The following is a 22,308-nucleotide window of genomic DNA, read 5'->3' as shown; positions in this document are numbered from 1 at the left end:
CAGTGACGAGTAGCGTTACCAGGTGTCCCAATTCGTGCGGGACGTCCCGATTATCAGGGGTCTGGAGACGCGTACCGATTTGTATCAGATCGGGACACCAAATGTCCCGATTTTCACCCACGAAAACCAATTTCAGGAGGACTTGCAGTGAATTTTATAACTATGTTATAAAAACATGGCACTCCTAAAAGCGGCAAAGTCGAATGGAAAATATAATTTTAATAAAAAATAAGTAATTTACTTAATATACGATTTTTTTTGTAATTTCGTCTGATTATTATTATTATGTAGGATTAAATACAGATTATAGAAACACCTTGTAGTCCAGTAATAAATGGCGATACCGTGTAATTTTCAGGATCAACTCCGAATTGCATGAAAATTTGGACGGCTTGTGCCGTTGGTTGCTTTTACTCGGGGGGTGACAGTCACCCCTAGTTGGGGGTGAAAAACCGCGCGTTTAAAATAAGTCCAGAGATGGATAAATTGACTAATTCTAAGCAATTTTAGTTCTATAGAATTTTAACTTAGTTAATACTTTTCGAGTTATTTACGATTGAAAATGTTTATTTTTCGACAAAAAAATCCCGTTTTCAGGCGATTTTCACAAATAACTCAAAAAGTAAGTATTTGACCGAAAAATATATTCTTAGCAAAAATGTAGCCATAATATAAAAAAATTAAAAAAATTGTGAACTCGTAAAGTATATAGACCCAGCAAATGCAAAGTTGTAGCTCATGAAAATACGTTCTTATTCGTCAAATTCCAAATCAAATATTTCAACGTGAAATAATCTAAAAAATAAAGCACTTTTCGGGAAAAACCAATTAAAACTTTTTAATATGACTTTATTTTTATGTTTTAAAAAAGTTTCTAGCATCAAGACCAAGAGGGATATGCTCAAAATCAAGTTGACTCCTTTTTTTTTGGTAAAAAAAATCGTGAAAATCTCCCCCTACTTAGCACCCCAAATGAAATTAATCGTTACCGCTTTACAAACAATTGACTTTACTTATTTGTATTTTTACATTATTGAAAGGGCCTGAACGAGGCACTAATCACGAGTGTATGCAAAATATGAACAGCCATATTTGAACCAATTTTTGTCTAACAGAAAAACAAAATGAATCCATCATATTTTTAAAAGCAAAACCTACCTACTTTTTACTCCTTGAGATTTTTAGTATCCCTAATACTTTTTAAGTTATTTTGAAAAAAGGGCATTTTCCAATATTTTAGGAAATTTTTTTTTACTAGGTATAAAACCAATTTTTTTCAAAACTAAGCACTCCCAACCGGTAAACCTTACAGATCGTATAAACAATACACATAATAATTTTATTTACGGTGCTAAATAGGGGGAGTTTTTCACGATTTTTTTTTAACCAAAAAAAGTAGCCAACTTTATTTTGAGCGTAACTTGCTTAGTTTTAAAGCTACAGACTTTTATATAAAACTAAATTAAATAATTTTTTAAACACCTTAGAAAATTTTTAAAAAATTTTGCTCGAAAATTGTTTAATTTTTTGGTTATTTCAAGTTGAAAAATTCGATTTGAAATTTGACGAATAAGAACGTATTTTTAATGAGCTACAACTTTGCTTTTACTGGTTTTATAGACTTTCTGAACATACAATTTTTTTTGCTTTTTTAAAAGCTACATTTTTGCTAAGAATATTTTTTTCGATAAAATTGCTCGAAAAGTATTGACTTAGTTTAAAAATTATATAGAACAAACGATTTTTAGAGTTTATTTGTCCCGATCTACAACCCTAAATCCCGATTTGTTTTTACTTATATACCGATTAAAAACAAATCGGACCTGGCAACACTAGTGACGAGTGTACTAAGAACCGACAAAATAACGCAAAAGACGGAAAACATAATACGTTGTGAATAAAAAGAGATGAAACTCGTAGAGGTGGGAAATTATCAATAAAAACCTATACATTTACATTATATTGTTAATTTTCCAGAAGGCGACCTTTACATGGTCAATATTATTAAAGCAATACTATTGAAGCAATATTATTGACGAATAAATGGTAAAAAAACGGTAGCAAACTCAATAATATTGACGGCGCTAAATATATTTATAGAACTTCAATAAGAACCAATCCGATTTGATTTTTTTCAATATAATTGCCATGAATACCATTTGTTTCAATATACTCCTTACACGTTCAATATATTGATGAATATAGCCCAGGAACCGAAGCTTTTCACCTAGCAATTGTTACAGAATGAATCGATTTGCTTGAAAATTTAAGAATAAATAGTGGATAGTCCAAGGATCAAAATCTATATGATGCCGAAAGGCGCTTTTACCATGGGGGTGGTTGCCACCCCATCTCGGGGTGGAAATTTTTTATTATATTTTGGCTACAAAACTTGATAAAAACGTTCATTTTGAGCAAAAAATGTTCTATACATTTTTTTGATAAAATTAATAGTTTTCGTTTTATTCGCTATCGAAAGTGTTAGTTTTATATCGAAAAAATCAATGTTTTACCAATTGTACTCATTTACGATTCACTCAATTTTTGCCATAAAAAAATTTTTTTCAAACCAAGTTCTTGGGAATGAAATAACCTACAACTTCATATTTAAACATTTTTTCGTATCTCTGATGCTAATCTTTCTATTCTGAAGAAAATGGCATTTTTTACCAAACTACAAAAATTCGTTATTCGCTTTTAACTCTAGTCTTTTAAAAATTAATCATTTTAAGCCACTCAAACTTCTAGAATCTATTAATGATACATAAATAAAGAATAATGAATAAGACCAATGACTAAAAACACCGCTAACTTACATTATTGTGCTTCTAATTTGATTTCTCCTTTTTTTTTCAAAAAAAATATATTGATTTTTTTAACCGTTACTTTTTTATTTTTATCTTAGAAAGTTTGGTAAAAAAGAATTTTGTAGGCTTTTACAAGATCTATCAGCGTATTATTATTAAATCTTTTAAAAGTCCTCAGTCGCAAATAGAGGTGACTTTGAAAGGGTTGGTAAAGATGGTTTGTGCATGTTATTACAAGTTTTAATTGTCAATAGTTCACTGAATTTTTGCCGTAGAAGAAACTTTTGCAAACCAGGCTGTTGGGAATTAAATAAGCTACATTTTTATTATTAAACATTTTTTCGTATACCTGATGCTAATCTTTCTATTCTGAAGAAAAACCATTTTTTCCAAACTACAAAAATTCGTTATTCGCTTTTAACTCCATTTTTTTAAAAACCAATCATTCTAGGCCGGTCAAACTTCTAGAACCTATTAATAATATATAAATAAAGAAGACCAAATAAGGTCAATGCCTAATTTAAATTAGAGTGGTGATTAGGGAGGTTGCTTTCGATCACTTTTTCGCTGAAAAAAAATAGGGACTTACATTATTTTCATTATAAATCACTTAATTTTTGAGCTAGACTTTTTCTCTATTTCTGGAGATAGATATTTTTAGATACTTTAAATTAGTTTGAACAAGTTATCCTCGAAAAATGCAAAGTTTTCCCGTCTTTTGACTTTAAAACTACAATATTTTAACATTTGACGAAGAAGAGCTAACATATAATAAAGTATAGCTCGATTACTACTGGTCTTAAAGAGAATTTAAAAAAACGAGTTTGTTTATTTTTTCAAAAGGTACATTTTTGATAAGTAAAGTAGTTTTGATAAAACGAAAACTTTTGGAGAAATTAGCAGAAAACTTATTAAAAACATTGATTTTTTCGATATAAAACTAACACTTTCGATAGTGAATAAATCGAAAACTATTAATTTCATCACAAAAATATATAGAACGTTTTTTGCTTAGAATGAATGTTTGTATCAACTTTTGTGGTCAAAATATAATAAAAAATGGGTGGCAACCACCCCCATGCTGAAAGCGCCTTTCGGCATGATATAGATTTTGATCCTTGGACTATCCACTACTTATTTTCAAATTTTCAAGCAAATTGATCCATTCTGTAAAAATTGCGAGGTTTTGTCCTATTTTAAGCTTCATTACTTGGACTAATATCGATATTGCTTCAATAATATTGACCATGTAAAGGTCGCCTTGACATATCCCAAATGATGTCGAAATTAGTGAATATGAAGTTTCCTTCGATTGAGATGGCGTAGCTCATGAAACAAAGAGGCTTGACTTGTATTTGTACTGAGGAAAAACACCCTAAGGACCCCGAAGACCACGAAGATCATGGAGGGATGAAGTGGACAAGGCCATGGAAAGACGAGACCTTAGAGACGGAGAATGGCAGAACAGAAACGACTGGAGACGTTGGCTGAAAGAGGGAAGGCGGCGTCAGCTGTAAAAATCCTTATATAGATAGATAAGAAGAACAAAAAGGTAATAGCTACGGTTTTTTTAACATTAAGAAATCGTGAAGTAGGAACAGGCCTGTATCGCTATAGAAAAGATAGTTCACTATTATAGTTTATTGCACTACAAAAATTAATAAGACTGTTCTTTTATTATCACCCTCCCATCATCATGCCAGTACAGACCCATGAAACAATAAACCAGATATTATTGCTGATTAAAACTGCACATGGTTACTTGTACTTATCGAAGGAGGTAATACAGAAAAGCCTAATGCTTGCTAACAAAGATTATCTCTCTGCCTCAGGTGTTTGGATAGAAAGACATCCATAAGGAAGTAAAGTTTAAAATACATAACAGTATCATACGAACAAGAGCAACGTATATGCCGTCGAAAGATAGATCATTATTGAGGTATAAAAATAAAAGGTATTGAGAAGTATATTTGGACCCATTGGCGAAAATGGCATGCGGATAATAAGGTTTAACCACAAGTTATACCAATATACAAATAACCCTCTATACTCTACAGCAAATTATGCAACAAGACAACGATTGCGCCGGGCAGGTCTCACCTTATAAGAATGGTTCAATACCTACTAGAACGCTAAAGCGGGCCATTCATGATCTGATTTGTGGTACCTCTAGTGGTACTACTACTGGTATTACTAGTTGGAAATTCGGCATCATTCACGTCCCAACATTTTATCTTTCTAGCCTCCCAACTTCAGGCTTACCTTTCAGTCACCTGTTTTCACGGTGGTGTACACTGTTCAGCCAAAAAATGTATCGATGAAAGTCTATGCAAAATATAATTCGGAGGATTTGTGTTTTTAAAAATTGGGTACGAGTGATACCTTGTTCTCCCTACAGGGTGTTTCAAACTTAACATAAGAAAACATTACTTTTCTTCCACCCGGTATAAGTACAAAAAAGAATTTTAATTAAATCTGCACAACTGTGTAAATACTAAAGAAATGTCTAAGATAATAAAAAAAAATTAGCGAAATTCGTTAATCCGTTCACGAAAAAATCAACTATGAAAATGAGCATACATTTTCTATATCCTTTAAGTTAATAACTTATGACTCGCAGTGTAGGAAATTTTTAATCCAACACCCAACATCAGCATTCACGCTCCAATCTTCTTAGTAATACCATTAGTGGTACCACTAATCGCATTACTAGTGGTACCACTAACCCAACCGCCCCATTCACGGTCTGATTTTAGATCCAACATCGAAAGTCGTACCACTAGAGGTACTACAAATCAGATCGTGAATGGCTCATCTTGGTGGAACTATGGCGGGACGTTGGTGAGTAAGAAGACCAAGGAAGATGTGGATAAACGAAGTGAGGACCGACACTAAAGAGATATTGATGGTGGATTACTGGAGGAGAGCAACCAGGAAAAACGAGGTGGATGCTGGGGCAGGCCAGGGCACCCAGTAATATTTTTACACATCAAGTAATCTTTTTGGTTAGTTTTGATTATAGTCTGTTAAACATTGGTACAATTTAGGACAAAAAATAAATAGTGGGGACAAAAAAGGATGGTCTCTGAAACGGTGTGATAGTATAAACGTAATTAATTTAATGTGTTAGTACTTAAGGTTTAAATTAGTACATAAAACTTTTTTTTAAATAGCTCTCTAATCCAGTTAGCAACAAGAATGAAAAAATAACAGCCCTTCGTAATTTTCTATGTTGAATATTCCGAACAGCTACGGTTCTGTACATTATTACAATCAATGGGTTAAAAAACTGGCTTCGCTGCTCTACAATTACAATTTATTTGTTGTATAATCTATTGACGGCGTTCTCATGATTGTGAATGATTTGTTCCGTTATCAACCAAAATGTGTCAGAAAAAAAAAGGAAAATAACGTTGATTACTCTGCCGGAATTTTCATTCGTTCAAATACACGGCGAACAATGGATGTTATAAATTATTGCTTGAATGTCAAAAGCATATTTGACAAATGACACGGAATATTTCAGTTCACTATCTTTAAGTAAAAGAAAATTTATTGAAAAAAAGGATAATGGTAGTAATAATGGGAACATATGAACAAATTTATTTTTTCGACGAATAAAATCGAAAGTAATGTTTCAATCGTTTATCTTTATAAATAAATCGTGTCATAATGTTTGTTCACGCTAATATCCGAAACCACTGAACCGATTCCAATGAAATTTTGTGTCCAATTTAACTGATAGGATATTTTTTATGTCGATGTGGAGATTTTTTATAATGTAGCGATTCAAGATTCCTTTAATTTTTTAATTCCATTTAATTCAGACAGCAGTAACTTTTATGCGACCCTGTATAATGTTCCTAATAATGTTTGGTATGTTGTAATTTTCGTCTTAGAATTATTTATTTCAAAGAAGGTTTTTTTATAGACATTAAAAAACACTTTAATATTGAAATATACATTCAGTTGTTTATTTACACAAATTAATATCTTTTTTTACCTACATCATAATGTGAACCATTTATTTACATAGACAGCCGCTGAGAGCTAAATTAAAACAAATTGCTGTTACCTTTTTTTCTATTGGCTAAATTAAATGGTACGATAAACCGGTACGTTGCTTAAAATTTTCCCATTTGTGGCGGTTCGTAAAGATGCTCCAATTGACAACTAACAAAGCAGTTGTTACGACTCTGTAAATGGTACATCCGCTATTGACATCTCGATCGGATTGATCACCTTACCCTTACCCACACGTTTCTGTTTTCCACGCGCCATGTTTGTTACGCAAGTGCACGCCGGTTAGCAATTTACCGTCTTATACTAAGGCGGCTTAAAATTAACCAAATATTATTAAATTGTGTAAATTCTATTTTCAAAAGTCTTTTAGTATTCCGAATTAGAATTGATAGCGTTGTTCTATTTTTTCCTTTTATGTAACGAGATAAATGATGGAACGTGTTTTGAGGCTTTTTGGAACTGCGGCAATTTGCTGCGTGTAAGTGCGTGTAATAACGTGTTAAGATGCAATAAATCACAAAAAATATAATAAATTAGCATTTGCATAGTACATACCTTTTGCATACAGGATCTTCAGCAGTAGTTTAAATCTGAAAAAAAAATATAAAATATAATTAATTAAAGATAGATATACCTATAAGCAGGAGTTAAGAATGAATTTTGCTCTTCTTTAAATCTTTTTTATCGAATATTTGTCTTTACTTTACTAGTTTATCTGGGAAATAACCCACAATTTAAAATAGAAACTAAATGTATTTGACATTTCGACTTCCACTTCCATTAGCAGAAGAACAACAAGGTTTTAGGTCGGGAAGGTCATGCACTGACGCCAGATTTATAATGAGGCAAGTTCAAGAGAAATCGTTGGAATACGACAAACCGGCATATTTATAAAAATCCACAAGGAAGAACTTCCTGTATCTTCCGGCATATTTATGTTTCGTGGACCTTAAGAAAGCATTTGACAGCGTCACATTAAAGGACGTTATCCACTTGTTCTACTCGAGAGAGGTACCTCTGGGAATAATTAAAACGATAGAAAACATCTACCAGAACAACACAATAAAAGTAAAAGTGGAAGATGAACTAACTGACCCAATTGAAACCGCAATGGGATAAGACAGGGGGATTCCTTGAGTCCTTTATTGTTCAACCTGATCATGGACGAAATAATAAAAAAGTAAGAACTAAAAAAGGATACCAAATGGGAGAAAAACAACTTAAAATAATCTTCTATGCGGACGATGCAATACTAACCTCTCAAAGTGAAGATGATTTACAACGTATGCTGCACCAATTCAACATAATTGCCAGAAAATTTAACATGTTAATTTCCTCAAAAAAGACAAAATGCTTGGTTATAACAGCAGATCCAATAAGATGTAAATTGGAGCTGGAAGGTCAGATAATAGAACAAGTGATGGAGTTTAAATACCTAAGCATCACACTATCTAGCTACGGAAGGCTCGAAACAGAAGTTGAAGATCAAGTGAATAGAGCAAACAGAGCCGCAGGTTGCCTGAATGAAACAATATGGAGAAATAAAAATATCGGAAAAGAAATGAAAGGCAGAATTTACAAAACAGTCATCAGACCAATAATAACATACGTGGCAGATACACGACCCGACACAGAGAGGACAAAAATATTGCTCGAAACAGCGGAGATGAAAACCCTTCGAAAAATCGATGGTAAAACTCTATGGGACAGAGCTAGAAGTACAGATATACGACGGAGATGCAATGTGGATAACATTAATAACTGGGTAAGAAACAGAAGAATAGAATGGAATGACCACATAAGCCGAATGACAACAAATAGGGTAGTCAGGACAGCGAAAGACGGTTCCCCAATAGGAAGACGATCAGTGGGAAGACCACGAAAACGATGGACAACTTACTAGAGGCACATTGAAAAAACAGACAGAGTCATGTCTATACAAAAAGAAGAAGAAGAAGACTTCCACTTCGGAAATCGTTATCAAAATACAAAACGTTAACGTTTTGTATTTTGATAACGATGAACTTAATGTATTAATTGTGCCAGTGTCTGTGGAGGATGGTGCAAAATGGACAGTCTTTTTCCTTTGATATCCCACGTTCCACGTATGTTCGATAGGATTTAAATTTGGTGAGCGGTGTGGCCATGACAAAACATTAACGCCAGCTTCTTGGAGGAAGTTCACAGGTTTACTAGAAATATGCGGCAGCTAAAAAAGGACATGGCGACGGTCGTCTAAATAACGTAGTCGTAGTAAAGTGCTTTGTTAGATGTCATCAACATAACACGCAGCTACCACACTGCCTCGAATAAACACAAGTGATGATCGGCTACCATAGGCAACAGCACCCACCCCTCCCCCCAAACCGTTACTCCAAACCTGTGTTCATGCCTCTCAACAGCAAACCCGATATCTCGTCGCTCTCCACGGCGTCTTACCATCATACGACAATCGGGCATTCATAAACAAAATAAATCGCGACACATCGCTGAATGCTACATTATGCCATTATGCCACCCAATGCTGTCGTTCTCTGCACCAATTCAAACGTTGATGACAGTGGCCCGCAGTCACTGGAAGCATTAGTCGTGAATGACTGTATAGCAGGGGTTCCCAAACTTTTTTGTACCACGCCCCCTTTTTTTAAAGAAAGCTTCTCGCGCCCCCTCCCTCCTTACAATAAATTGTATGCGCCTAAATAGGAACAAAACAAAAACAAATAAGTATTAGCTTGAAAACAAAACATTTATTTATTCTGCCATAAGATACAACAATATCAAATGATGAAAGGGTTGCCAATGCGAGTCCATTATACAATTGGATATGGTAATTGAGTCAATACTCGCAATCTATAGTTTGTATTTTTATTAGTTGTTATATAATCATGGGGCAACCGGTTTCGAGTCTTACAATATATGACTCATCATCAGGCCCAGTACAAAAAGTCTTCTCTATACAAACTACAAGCTAAAAAACACAAAACGAGAGACATGTACACATATATATAAAACATGAAAAACAACTTTGTCTTGGTTTCAATCACATACAATAAAGCCAAGCAACTGTTTAGTACTGAACTCAACAGTCCATATTATGTAAAATGAGACATTATATCATTGGGAGCGACCAATCTGATGAAAAGTGCTTGGTATATAATTTGATATATATGCTACCATCAATCCTTAACTAGTCAAGGGTCTGATATATATGCTTCTGATATCGACCCTTGACTAGTTAAGGATTGATGGTAGCATATATATCAAATTATATACCAAGCACTTTTCATCAGATTGGTCGCTCCCAATGATATAATGTCTCATTTTACATAATATGGACTGTTGAGTTCAGTACTAAACAGTTGCTTGGCTTTATTGTATGTGATTGAAACCAAGACAAAGTTGTTTTTCATGTTTTATATATATGTGTACATGTCTCTCGTTTTGTGTTTTTTAGCTTGTAGTTTGTATAGAGAAGACTTTTTGTAATTTTTTAATTGCAATAATTATAACTTAAATACAAAAATTCTAATACAATCACTTATTCAAAAGAATTATTTACCACCTTACCATATCCATAATGTTGTCTGTACCACTGATATGAACATATTAAATCTGTTAGTTAGTTTTCTCAAAAGTAATAATATATATTTATAAATGTCTATAATATGAATTTATTTTATTATCGTACATGATTATCTTGATAATTATGACATAAAAAAAATCTGTGGCAAATGGACTTGCATCCAAGCCAAAAACAAGCACACACACACACACAAGACTTTTTGTACTGGGCCTGATGATGAGTCATATATTGTAAGACTCGAAACCGGTTGCCCCATGATTACATAACAAATAATAAAAAATACAAACTATAGATTGCGAGTATTGACTCAATTACCATATCCAATTGTACAACAATATCAGTTTCCATAAAATACAAAAATTATTAATAAAAGAAAAATAGATTATGTTGCTTAGTGAGATGAATGTGCTTGCATTTTATTTACTAGGATTCCTAGGCTGAGTTTTAGTAAGTGCACAGCACAAGTCACTAGCAACATCAAGTTTATTCCGATACTTTGTTTTAATTGCCACAAGTGTTGAAAATCGCACAAATAGTTACTTGAAAAAGGCAAATATAAATGAAGAGCTTCCCGTGATACACTAAGATACACTTTGAAATATTTTAACCAAAATGAAGGTTTGGCCATTATAACAAAGTATTTGGCAGAGGAATCGTGCAAAAAATCATTTGGATTTATTTGCAAAGCATCTTCTTGAAGTGATTCATGCAGGGAGTCTATGTTGACATGGAATGGATCAGTTGACATTCTGTAAATAAAATCGTCACAGGTGTTTGGGAAGTATTTCTGGAACTCTTCAATTAGGCTCTCCAAATGGTTTGATATTTGGATTTTCAAACTTGATCCTTCATAAATATCCTTTCTTCTGCGTGTTTCTTCTGAGATTGGCTCTACTTTAGAGAAATTTGAATAATTTCAGGGATTTGCTGATATTTTACGCCTCCAAAGTGGAAAGCCTCCATCACAATGAGTAACTACTATATTTGAGTCTCCACCCTGCAGTTTTAGGTTGAGGATGTTCAACGAGTCAAAGATGTCTGACAAATAAGCCAATATTACTTCGGTACAATGTTTTTTGAAGGCCATGTTTAGCTCATTTTGCTTTTGATGTTTCAAGGTGATTACTTCATCTCAAAGGTCAAATAATCTTGCCAACATGTTTCCTTTTGAGAGCCATCGTACTTCTGTATGAAGTAGTAGTGTTTTGTGGTCACTTTCTAAATCTTCACAAAGCGTTTTAAACAGTCGAGTATTCAACGAACTCTTTTTTTATGTACTTCACTACTTTAATACACAACTTTAAGACAGCCATACGTTCATTTGGAAGGGGTTTTGCTGCCAAGGCTTGTCGATGTATAAAACAATGTATCCCAATCACACCAGCATTTTTCTCTATTACTAATTGCAAATAGCCTGAGCGAAAACCTAGCATTGAAGGTGCGCCATCTGTACATAAACTGATCAGTTTTTGTCAAGAAAGTTCATGTTTGTCAAAAAACTCTCACACTGCTTTCATAACATTAACAGCTTTTGTCGTGGTCTCCAGTCTCCAACTCTGTAGAAAAGAGTAGCTTGACTTTCATTCTTTGGTTTTGAATATACCGAACATAAACAATTAACTGATAACATTGTGCTATGTCAGTACTCTCGTCTAGTTGAATAGCAAAAAATGGCGATTATTTTACTGCATCAACTACCTGGTTTTGTACGTCTTCGGTCATATCATTAATGCGGCGTTTCATGCACAGTGTTGTCAAAAAGAGGTATTTGAGATAACTTTTGCTTACTCTGCGCTACCAGACACAGTTTGACAAGCGGTTAATATTGAATTTTAGAAAAATATAACTAAATTTAATTTAATGTTCAACTTGTCTCGCGCCCCCCCTGATATGTTCTCACGCCCCCCAGGGGGGGCGCGCCCCCCAGTTTGGGAACCGCTGCTGTATAGTATAGTGTACACATAGAAACAGGTCTACCTTCTATTCCGAACCATTGGCGCTCTGTGGTACGCCTCTGTTGACCAGCTGGTCTCCTTATTGTCCCTCTATCTTCATTTGTCCACACACGACACATACGCATAACCGTCATTGGTCAGGATTTGACGCGTAGTAGCAAAACTGTCTCGCAGAGCTACTAGTCTAAAGCGCCTATCTTGACGCTCTGTGGTACGACTCAGTTGACTAGCTGCTCTTCTTCGTGTTCCTCTATCTTTGTTTGTCCACATACGATACACACGCATAACCATCATTGTCGTACAATTAACACGACGGGCAATTTCGCTATACGTCAAACCCATATCTCTATAAGCAACAATTCTACCCCTATTAAAATTGCTAATATGGTGGTAATTGTGGTGTCTTCGAACTCGTGGCATTTCTTTATAGCCCTAGTACACGTTGGGCCAATCAGTTGGCCCAAGTCTTTGGGCCAACGTGTACAGGACCACTTGGCATGAATTTGCGATTGGCGGTCAGCGTTGGTCTACAAACCGAATTTTGTCGGTTTTTCGTGCACAAATCAAAGGATTTTTGGGACTTATGCGATCTGATAAACAGCTGTTTGGTTATGAACACGTTGTCGTTGAGTTTAAAATATTTGTTTTCTCACAATACTGTTTATAAGTATTAATTTTAACGTTGTGGTTTTAATATTACTACTTTTTAATTTACTTTTTAATACTATTTAATAAAGCACCGTCATTTGCGCCTTTGTTTTTTAATTATCCTTGTTTCTACGGTTTTCTGTAATTATTGACTGCGTTGTACAAATTAATTGCGGTGGCTGCTACAGTCTGCACATCCATATCCATAAATCAGAGTTTATTTTTTGTTTACCCACTAAGAAAGGTTAATGCAGATTGATAACTCCACCAAAGTGTAATCACCGTTCTTACTTGGCCCAACTTATTGGCCCAACTCATTGGCCAAGTAGTTGGCCCAACGTGTACTGGAGCCATTTTACACTGAATACAATTAAACTGAATAATAATAAATAAAATTTCTGTATATACCAGCCGGTCTTCATAAACCGTTCTCTTCACAAATAATTTACAAATAAAACTTTATTTTTACAGAAACTATAAAAAATAAAACATTGATATTGCTATCATAGCATGCTTTAAATATAGTCACTCTGTTGCCAAAAAATTAAGTTCAAGAAATTATTCCTTCTGGATGTAACAGTTTTAATGTCACTGGGTATATTTAGAGACTGTGAAGGTTTGTGTGAAAGACCATATTGAGAAGTATTAGCGCTTCTATAGACGAAACCAAACACAAAACAATTTACCTAAAAGGTCCTAACGCTGTCCCGACACGCTTTTTTCTTAATTACGTCCATCATTTATCGGATTAGGCGGGCAATAAGTTCAGTCGAGTCAAACGGTCCGCGTCCGACCGATTTCCATTTTGCAAAGAGGGAAAAATAAAGAAAAGAATCGAAAGATGTAAGCGAGCGGGCTCATTACTCTAATAAAGTCGTATTTCTTTTGTACACGACAGAGACAAACAATTTCTATGATAAATCGTAAACCGCCAAGCGCTTACAATTTATTATGAGAATATAAATGAAAGGCGGTTGGTTATATATAGGGAATGATAAAAAGTTGGCCTCTTCTTTCCCGTTTTCTATTCGTTATTTGTTTTCCTAAGAGCTGACGGGGATAAGAAAAACGAATTATTCTCTTTTAAGGATAATTAGATTACGAGACAGGATAGTTTCTCGCAGAAACGCAAATCAGGATTTGCATCTACACAAATACGAGGAATATGCTTTTGCAAACGAAAACTAGCTTAAAGTATTCAAAAGTTTTGTAAATAAGCAGAATTATCCTTGCACGACAACTTTGGAGAAAGATAAAAGAACTTTCAATTCAAACAATCACCGGAAAAGCAAAATCTGCTGATCAAAAAGCACGGTATCTTGAAATATTTTGATAAATACAATAGAGTCTAACAAGCTACATTAGACTACATACTTTCAAATCCTTCCATTCATGATTTGCATCTTATTTCGTAGATTAGTGTGGCATATATTGAATTGAATAATTTTTAGTTATTTAGAGGAACAATGCATCTAATCCTATAATTAACCAGCGAGCTGAGCGACATCGACGAATCCCGATCAATCCAACGGCTATGCAAGATGAGCGTAGCCATCGTTACATATTTTACCATCTGGCACGCTGAGCTAAATACTTCTAAGTTTATACATTTATTTCGTGATTTCTAATATATTATAATACATATCGTTACACTAACCCGAGATTTACCCAAGTCCTCTATGCAGATTCTAATTATATTTAAATAACGAAATTAACAAGTACCTAATTAACGATAATTATCTTTTCATTTGTATGTTTGGTTCAACATAAATGTCTTAATAAAAAACGAATCTTTTCTTCCATTGATTTTGTTACCCGAGATTAGCACATAGGTATTCCCAATGGTTGTAACGATGTGCCTCTCAGCGGATCACCGGCAAGGTATCGAGCGCGCATCGATTTCAACGCACTCCCACTAGACTTCCTCCACTACCTATGGATGCCAGGTGATGGTCCGCCGAAATGGTATTTAAGAAGAGAGCCGAGGAAAAACAATCAGTCTTGCAGCGTTAAGATCTAGACTCCCTGGCTAACTAGTGTACTGAACTGGTAAGCCAATCTGGGCGAAGGAACTCTATAGTGAAGAGATGCTTCGCTCGTAATTAAACAAAATCCGTATAACCCTGTAGTGAGCGGTTGCTTTCATCTCCGGGCTGGAGACATAAATAAGAATATTTGTGTGTGTAATCGTTGATACTTTAATTCCGTGCGTGCTAATTACGTCCATCGTGTAACGGATTAGGCGGTCAATAGGTTCAGTCGAGTCAAATGGTCCGCGTCCGACCGATTTCAATTTTGCAAAGAGCGAAAAATAAAGAAAAGTATCGAAAGATGTAAGCGAGCGGTCTCATTACTCTAATAAAGTCGTATTTCTTTTGTACACGAAAGAGACAAACAATTTCTATGATAAATCGAAAACCGCCAAGCGCTTACAATTTATTATGAGAATATACATGAAAGGCGGTTGGTTATATATAGGGAATGATAAAAATTGGCCTTCTTTCTCGTTTTCTATTCGTTATTTGTTTTCCTAAGAGCTGACGGGGATAAGAAAAACGAATTATTCTCTTTTAAGGATAATTAGATTATGGAGACAGGATAGTTTCTTGCAGAAACGCAAATCAGGATTTGTTTGCATCTACACAAATACGAGGAATATGCTTTTGCAAACATAAACTAGCTTAAAGTATTCAAAAGTTTTGCAAATAAGCAAAATTATCCTTGCACGACAACTTTGGAGAAAGATGAAAGAACAACAATCAATGGGAAACCAAAATCTCCTGATTAAAAAGCAAAGAATCGTGAAATATTGTGATGAATAAAATATGTTCTAACAAGCTGCTCTTCCACTACATGATTTCAAATACCACTATTCATTATTTGAATTTGATTTCGTAGACTGATGTAGCATATATTGAATAAAATATATTTTTTTATTTATTAGAGGAACAATGCAGCTAATCTTAAGGTTGACCAGCATTTTATATTTAAGGTAATTTGCTATTTTACTGTTCTATATGTTTCCAACGGTTCACCTTAGAATCTAATAATTACTACTATTGTATACTTCAATGTTGCAGCTAGGTTCACTGCCCGATTTAAACTGGCGTTTATACAGGGTGATTGATTAGTGGGGTAAAGCTCAATAGATCCGCTATAGTAATAGATAGCAATAAAAGTTAATAACAAAAATTTTAGCCATCTTTGAGCTTCACATTACAAAATTAGTAAGAATGTTACAGGGTGTTCGATAACACAGTGGCAGACCAAACTTATCCTATATTTTATTTTATATTCGAAATTCTGTTAACTTCTCCATCACAAAAATGTAAAGGTTTGTTATATTATACAGGGTATTTACAAAGTTATAACCAATTTGGTATGAAAATCGTAACAAGTTCAACTCCCTGTATAAATAAAAATAAGCACAACAACAATGGTTTATTCCTGCCTTATTTTTTTATTTATTGTCAAAATTTTCAAGAATTATTGACATTGCTAATTTTCTTTATATCAAATACAGGGTGAGTCAAAACGCAAGTACATTATTTTCTCAAAAATGATAAATGGAACACCCTGTATTTTATATCATTATTGAAAAGTAACATTACCGTACTTTAATTTTTATATAACATTCCCTATGGCCAAAATGATTAGTTTTCGAGATATTTTCATTTTTCAGAGGAAATTATTTTAGGTGTCCAAATTTATCTAAATTTTAAGTAAGCCATAACTGAATTGGCAATTGACGATTACTAATTATCAATCCAGTAATCAATGTAACAATGTAGCAAATAAACCACAACATGGAACAGTTTTGAAACGATTAAAAACTACTTTTTTATGTAAATGCAACAAATAAAGCAAGACAATTAGTAATAAATTTTACAAAAAAACACACAACCACAAAATACAACATTTTGTGAAGACACTTAAACACTACCTTTGTATGTAAATGTAACAATGTAACAAATAAAGAACGAAAAATAATTTATCAGTAATACATATTGCAAAAAGAACATGTTTGAAAAAATTAGAAGCAACTTTTGATAAAATATTTTTAGTATTTAATTACATATAAGGTGATCAAAATTACCTCCTAACACATTTATGCACGCCTAAAAACGATCATTAAATGAGCTACTTACTCTACGAAGCATTTGTATATTAACACATCGAAATACAATGTGTATTATATTTTTCGTCTCATCCCTTGTTGTTGGAGGTATTTTATAAACTTCATTATTAACGTAACCCCAAAAAAATCAGTCCAGTTTATTAAATTCTGGTGATTTGGGTGGCCACGCTACTGGTCAATTGAAAAATGAAAATATCTCGAAAACTAATAAATTTAGACATAGGGAATGTTATCTAAAAATTAAAGTACGGTAATGGTACTCTTCAATAGTGATATAAAATACACGGTGTTCCATTTAAAATTACTGAGAAAATAATGTACTTGCGTTTTGACTCACCCTGTATTTGACATAAAGAAAATTAGCAATATCAATCTATCTTGAAAATTTTGAGAATACGTAAAAAAATATGGCATTAATAATCCATTCCTGTTTTGCTTATTTTTATTTATACAGGGAGTTGAACTTGTTACGATTTTCATATAAAATTGGTTATAAATTTGTAAATACCCTGTACAACATAACAAACTTTTATATTTTTGTAATGGAGAAGTTAACAGGATTTCGAATTTAAAATAAAATATAGGGTGTTCCATTAAAAAAAACATAAGTTTGGTCTGCCACTGTGTTATTGAACACCCTGTAACATTCTAACTAATTTTGTAATGTGAAGCTCAAAGATGGCTAAAATTTTTGTTATTAACTTTTATTGCTATCTATTACTATAGCGGATCTATTGAGCTTTACCCCACTAATCAATCACCCTGTAAATATTTTTTCCTATCACATAAATTCGAAAACTAAAACAATAGTAGTCAGTAAAGAATCATACAAAGAATACATACATACATAATCGAAAACCTCTTAGACCCGTAATCATGGCTAATCATATACCCGTAGGTGTCGAGGTGTACAAGCTCTCTTAAATTTGTTCTACAAATTCACTCCACTATTTTCTGTCTCTAGCTAGTTTCTTCGCCTCACTCCATGTCTTCCTTCTTTCTTCGCGAATTTCGCTTATCGAGATTTTCCCGCTCCGCACTCTTTATCAGGTCGACCCCTCGGAGTTCACAGTAAGGATTGTCGTATGTCTTTCTCGCTTCTCCTAACCTACCTATCCTAGATTTTCGACTCCTACCCAGTAAATTGGGTAAACAGAGAACTTGAATTGAGTCGAAATTCATTTCATTTATTCCCCGTTAGAGGGCGTTCTAACCATACTGCGATATAAATTGTTTTAATTTATATCGAGAAACTACGGACGTTTTGGTGTAAATTTGTCTTCCTCAGAGCCTCCTTGACAACAGGTATACCTAGAAATAGTACTATCGGGGGATGAAGGAAGACAGATTTCAATCAAAACGAAACCGTAGATTTTCTTATTTATTTTATCCTAGATTTGTTTGTCTCAGTTTTACTTGTCTCAGTGGCGCACAATAATTCAGTAAAGAACCAATCAGATGTAAAATAGAAATTGATGGCATCAGTATTGAACAAGTAATGAAAATAAAATACCTTGGAATTACATTGTCCAGCTACGGAGAACTGTACAAAGAAGTGAGAAATCAAGTACAAAAAGCAAAGAGACTAGCAGAATGCCTTAATAACACTATATGGCGAAACCGACATATTAACACTGAGGGCCGGTTGTTCGAACGCTAATCAAGAAGTTGATTATAATTAAGTTCCCTTAGCAACCATCAAATAACAACACCCCTCATTCGTAGTGTAGCTATTAACGCTATTAACTAAATAAATCCCAATAAAATTTCATCAAATAGCCCTAAATAAATCCCGTGTGCGACGCCGTCGATCGACTTAAGAACGATATCTCTCTGCTCACGCGCGAAAACCTCGGCGGTCGATTTTGTCGATCCGAATCTGAACTGAACCTCAGTTTTGGTCAGGCTCTGGGCGAACACGCTGTGTTTTTTTTTCTTAAGTGGCGAATTTGGACTAAATTTGGAATAAAAATGGAACAGATATATAACTAAAATCAAGGAACATTAAGACCATTTTTTTTTTGGAATAGCGATGATATCAAAACTCAATTTATCTTTGGTTTCTTTTCAAATAAAAGAAGTTTAATGCCAGCGTGTTTTGCCTTTCCAAATTCCGCCACTTAGTTACTTAGTTACGTCGTCACATAGCAATTTAGTAACTTAGTCACTTTGCACTCCTTTGCATAATTTATGTCACTTGAAGTATGTACCAGTAACTGTTAGCAACTTTGCCATGGTTTACCCAAAGAGCTCGCTGTTTTGTTGGAGACAACCAGTACCTGGTTTCACAACATCTAGGATTTTTCAGTAGGGCCCACCACAGCATCCAACCAGTTTATCGTGCCAAAAGGACTCTCCTATGGACTTCAACTTGCATTCTTAAATAGGAACAGTGGTGATAGATAAGTTTGTTTACTTTTAATAGTTATATATTTTGGGTAATCTATATTTTCTCCAGTGTAAACTGTTTGTATGCATACAATCGAGTGGAACTAGGTACATATTTTCGTGATAGATAGGGTTTTCAGGTCTTTGTTTTGTTCCATATTATAAATAGTAGTTTTTCCAATTAAATAAGTCTTGTTTAATAATAATCATAAATAATTGTAGCTTAAAATTTGATAGGGAATCGGGGGTAAAATTTTGTCGAGGTTTTTTTTTAAATAGGGAATATGTCTAGTGGGTTTTTACATTGTATATTAAGAGTCACTGACCAGCTCATTTATATAAATCAATTATATAATTATTAGTGTTTTTGCTAGGTCAGATCTTTATTATTTTTGGTAACCGTAGCGTTCTAGTCGTGTATCTCACCTAGACGAGTTCAATTTAGGAAATAATTACTAACTTTTTAGTTGTAAGGACTTAGTGCTATTCTGACGGACTTTTGATGTGGATTTTGATTTTAATACCTTTGCTTGGCCAGTGATAGTGGATAATTGCTTGTTAAGTGGCCTTTGCGGTCCTATTTGTTTTTTTCCCCATCCACTATCACTGTTATTAAGTTGCGTTATATGTAAACTGTTAAGATATATATAACATATTTATTATTAATATATTTGTATGTATTAAGGTTGGTGTTTTATTTCAGTCTGTATTACCAGTATAGAACATAGCAAGACAAGATCAGTATTTAGTAGTTTTGTATTTCAGGTGACCGTATCTAGTGTCATTTATTTCTTGTAATTCTTGACTTCAAAAAATCTCAACCTCTTGTTGAGTTGGCGCCCTTCTTCTTCTCTATTTATCACTTTATTTCTATCTTCTTACCTAGTTGTATTAAGTTTTTGTATTAACAGGTCTCATTTTCTTTCTAGTTACTCTATTATTTCATTACCCAATTTTCTTCTCATATCTCCAAAGCCAATATTCGGTGTATTGAAGCTAGCCCGAATACTCACTTGAGATTTAGTGTCTCTCTGTCCTTTTGATTTTTCCCTTCTGAGCTAAGCCCCTCTTCTTTTTGTCTTAAATCTCTTCGCTCCTATTTTCCCCCATATTTCGTCAGTTCTTTTTCTTTAAAAATCTCTATACCCAGAGTAGAGAGGTTTAAGTAGGTCAATCAGTTGATTGTAATCAATTATGTTAATTATCATTATGATAATTAACATAATTTATTGATTAATTAATTATTAATTAAATTATAATTATTAACATAATTGATTAATAAATCTTATAATTCTAATCAATTATGTTTTCAGCAACCCAAACAAAGTTGACATTGACAGTTGGTGACATTAATTAAATATTTGATAATGATCAGTTGATTCCATTATTGATTAGCGTCCGAACAATCGGCCCTGAGATGAAGTTAAGAATTTATAAAGTCAGTGTAAGATTACTGGAAAGTGCAGAGATGAGAGTACTGAGGAGAATTACAGGAAATACGCTGATACATCGAAAGAGGAGTGAGGACAGAAGAAAATATAACATACAGTATTTAAACGAATGTACAGTAAATAAAAAAAGAATGGAATAACCATATAAGCAGAATGGAGGAGACACGTGTCGTTAAAATAGCAAGAGATAAATCATCAATCGGTAGAAGTATCGGTCGACCGCGCAAAAAAAGAAGTGACAACCTTATAGCCTTATAGCCAAGTTATAAAGGCTTCCCAAGGCGGTGATGTGTGGTATATAAAGAAGATTCAGGAAAAGAAGATGAAGGTGGCTGGAATGAAAATGTTACAGTTGTAATATAAGTAGGACAATTTGTATAGAATAATATGTTCTAAGTTAATTTTAAATAACCTTATCAGATGTGCACTATCGGAGTGACATTGACCGCAGGTGAACTTAGAGACGTGTTGTTGTGATTAACAATTAAATATAAAATAGACGACAAAACATATGAGGAATCAATTATATTATTGTACGTAGAATTGCGACATGCCTCGGCTGATTTAATATTATTGTTTATAATAAACTTCGAAGACTTATAAATAAAGTATGTAGTTAGCAGATGAAGTAGTAATTATTTAAATAAGGACCATAAGGTGTATTTGAGTACCAACCCTTCAACATTTCCTTACACAGTGGCTGCTGGGTAAGACTAAAAGGGACAAGATCAGGTACGACTTGATTAGGGTAAAAGCGGTTTCAAAAAATATTCAAGAATAATAACTGCAATGGTTTGGTGGATGAGAATGCTTAGATGGATGAGTGGAGTGACAAAGAATGATAAAATTAGAAATGAGTATATTAGGGGAAGTCTAGGTGTGGCACCAATTGATGCCAAAATGAGAGAGCATAGGTTAAGATGGTTTGGTCATGTTCAACGTCGAGACGTTAATCACCCAATACGAAGAATAGCTGAAGTGCAGATTCCTGGAATGAGTAGGAGAGGAAGACCAAAGAAGACCTGGGGGGAGACGATAAGGCAGGACATGTTGGTAAAGGGGATTAATATTGATATAACTCAAGATAGAATTGTATGGAGAAATGCAATTAGGGAAGCCGACCCCGCATAGGAATACGACAAAGAGAATGATGAATAACTGCAATGGTTTGGTCACGTTAGACGTAGAAATGAAAACTACGTGTGACATAGGATAGAGCTGTTAGAAGATGATGGAAGGAGAGGTAGAGGAAAACCGAGAAGAAGATGGAAGGACTCTGTGACAGAGGACTTGAATGAGAAAGATTTAGGTAAAG

The 22,308-nt window shown here is 33.9% G+C and overlaps 1 protein-coding gene across 8 annotated transcripts in view; it reads right to left on the bottom strand.

Moving 5' to 3' along the window:
- Positions 1–22,308, bottom strand: part of LOC114326119 (cadherin-87A) — a 1,008,603-nt gene that overhangs the window by 400,812 nt on the left and 585,483 nt on the right. For all 8 annotated transcript variants that reach the window (XM_050651140.1, XM_050651141.1, XM_050651145.1 and 5 more), the window contains one exon: positions 7,386–7,420. The gene's annotated coding sequence lies outside the window, so the exon portion shown is untranslated. The remainder of the gene's footprint in view (positions 1–7,385; positions 7,421–22,308) is intronic.

The sequence above is a fragment of the Diabrotica virgifera genome, chromosome 5, assembly GCF_917563875.1.
Source record: "Diabrotica virgifera virgifera chromosome 5, PGI_DIABVI_V3a".
NCBI lineage: Eukaryota > Metazoa > Arthropoda > Insecta > Coleoptera > Chrysomelidae > Diabrotica > Diabrotica virgifera.
This window is presented reverse-complemented; position numbering and strand designations above follow the sequence as displayed.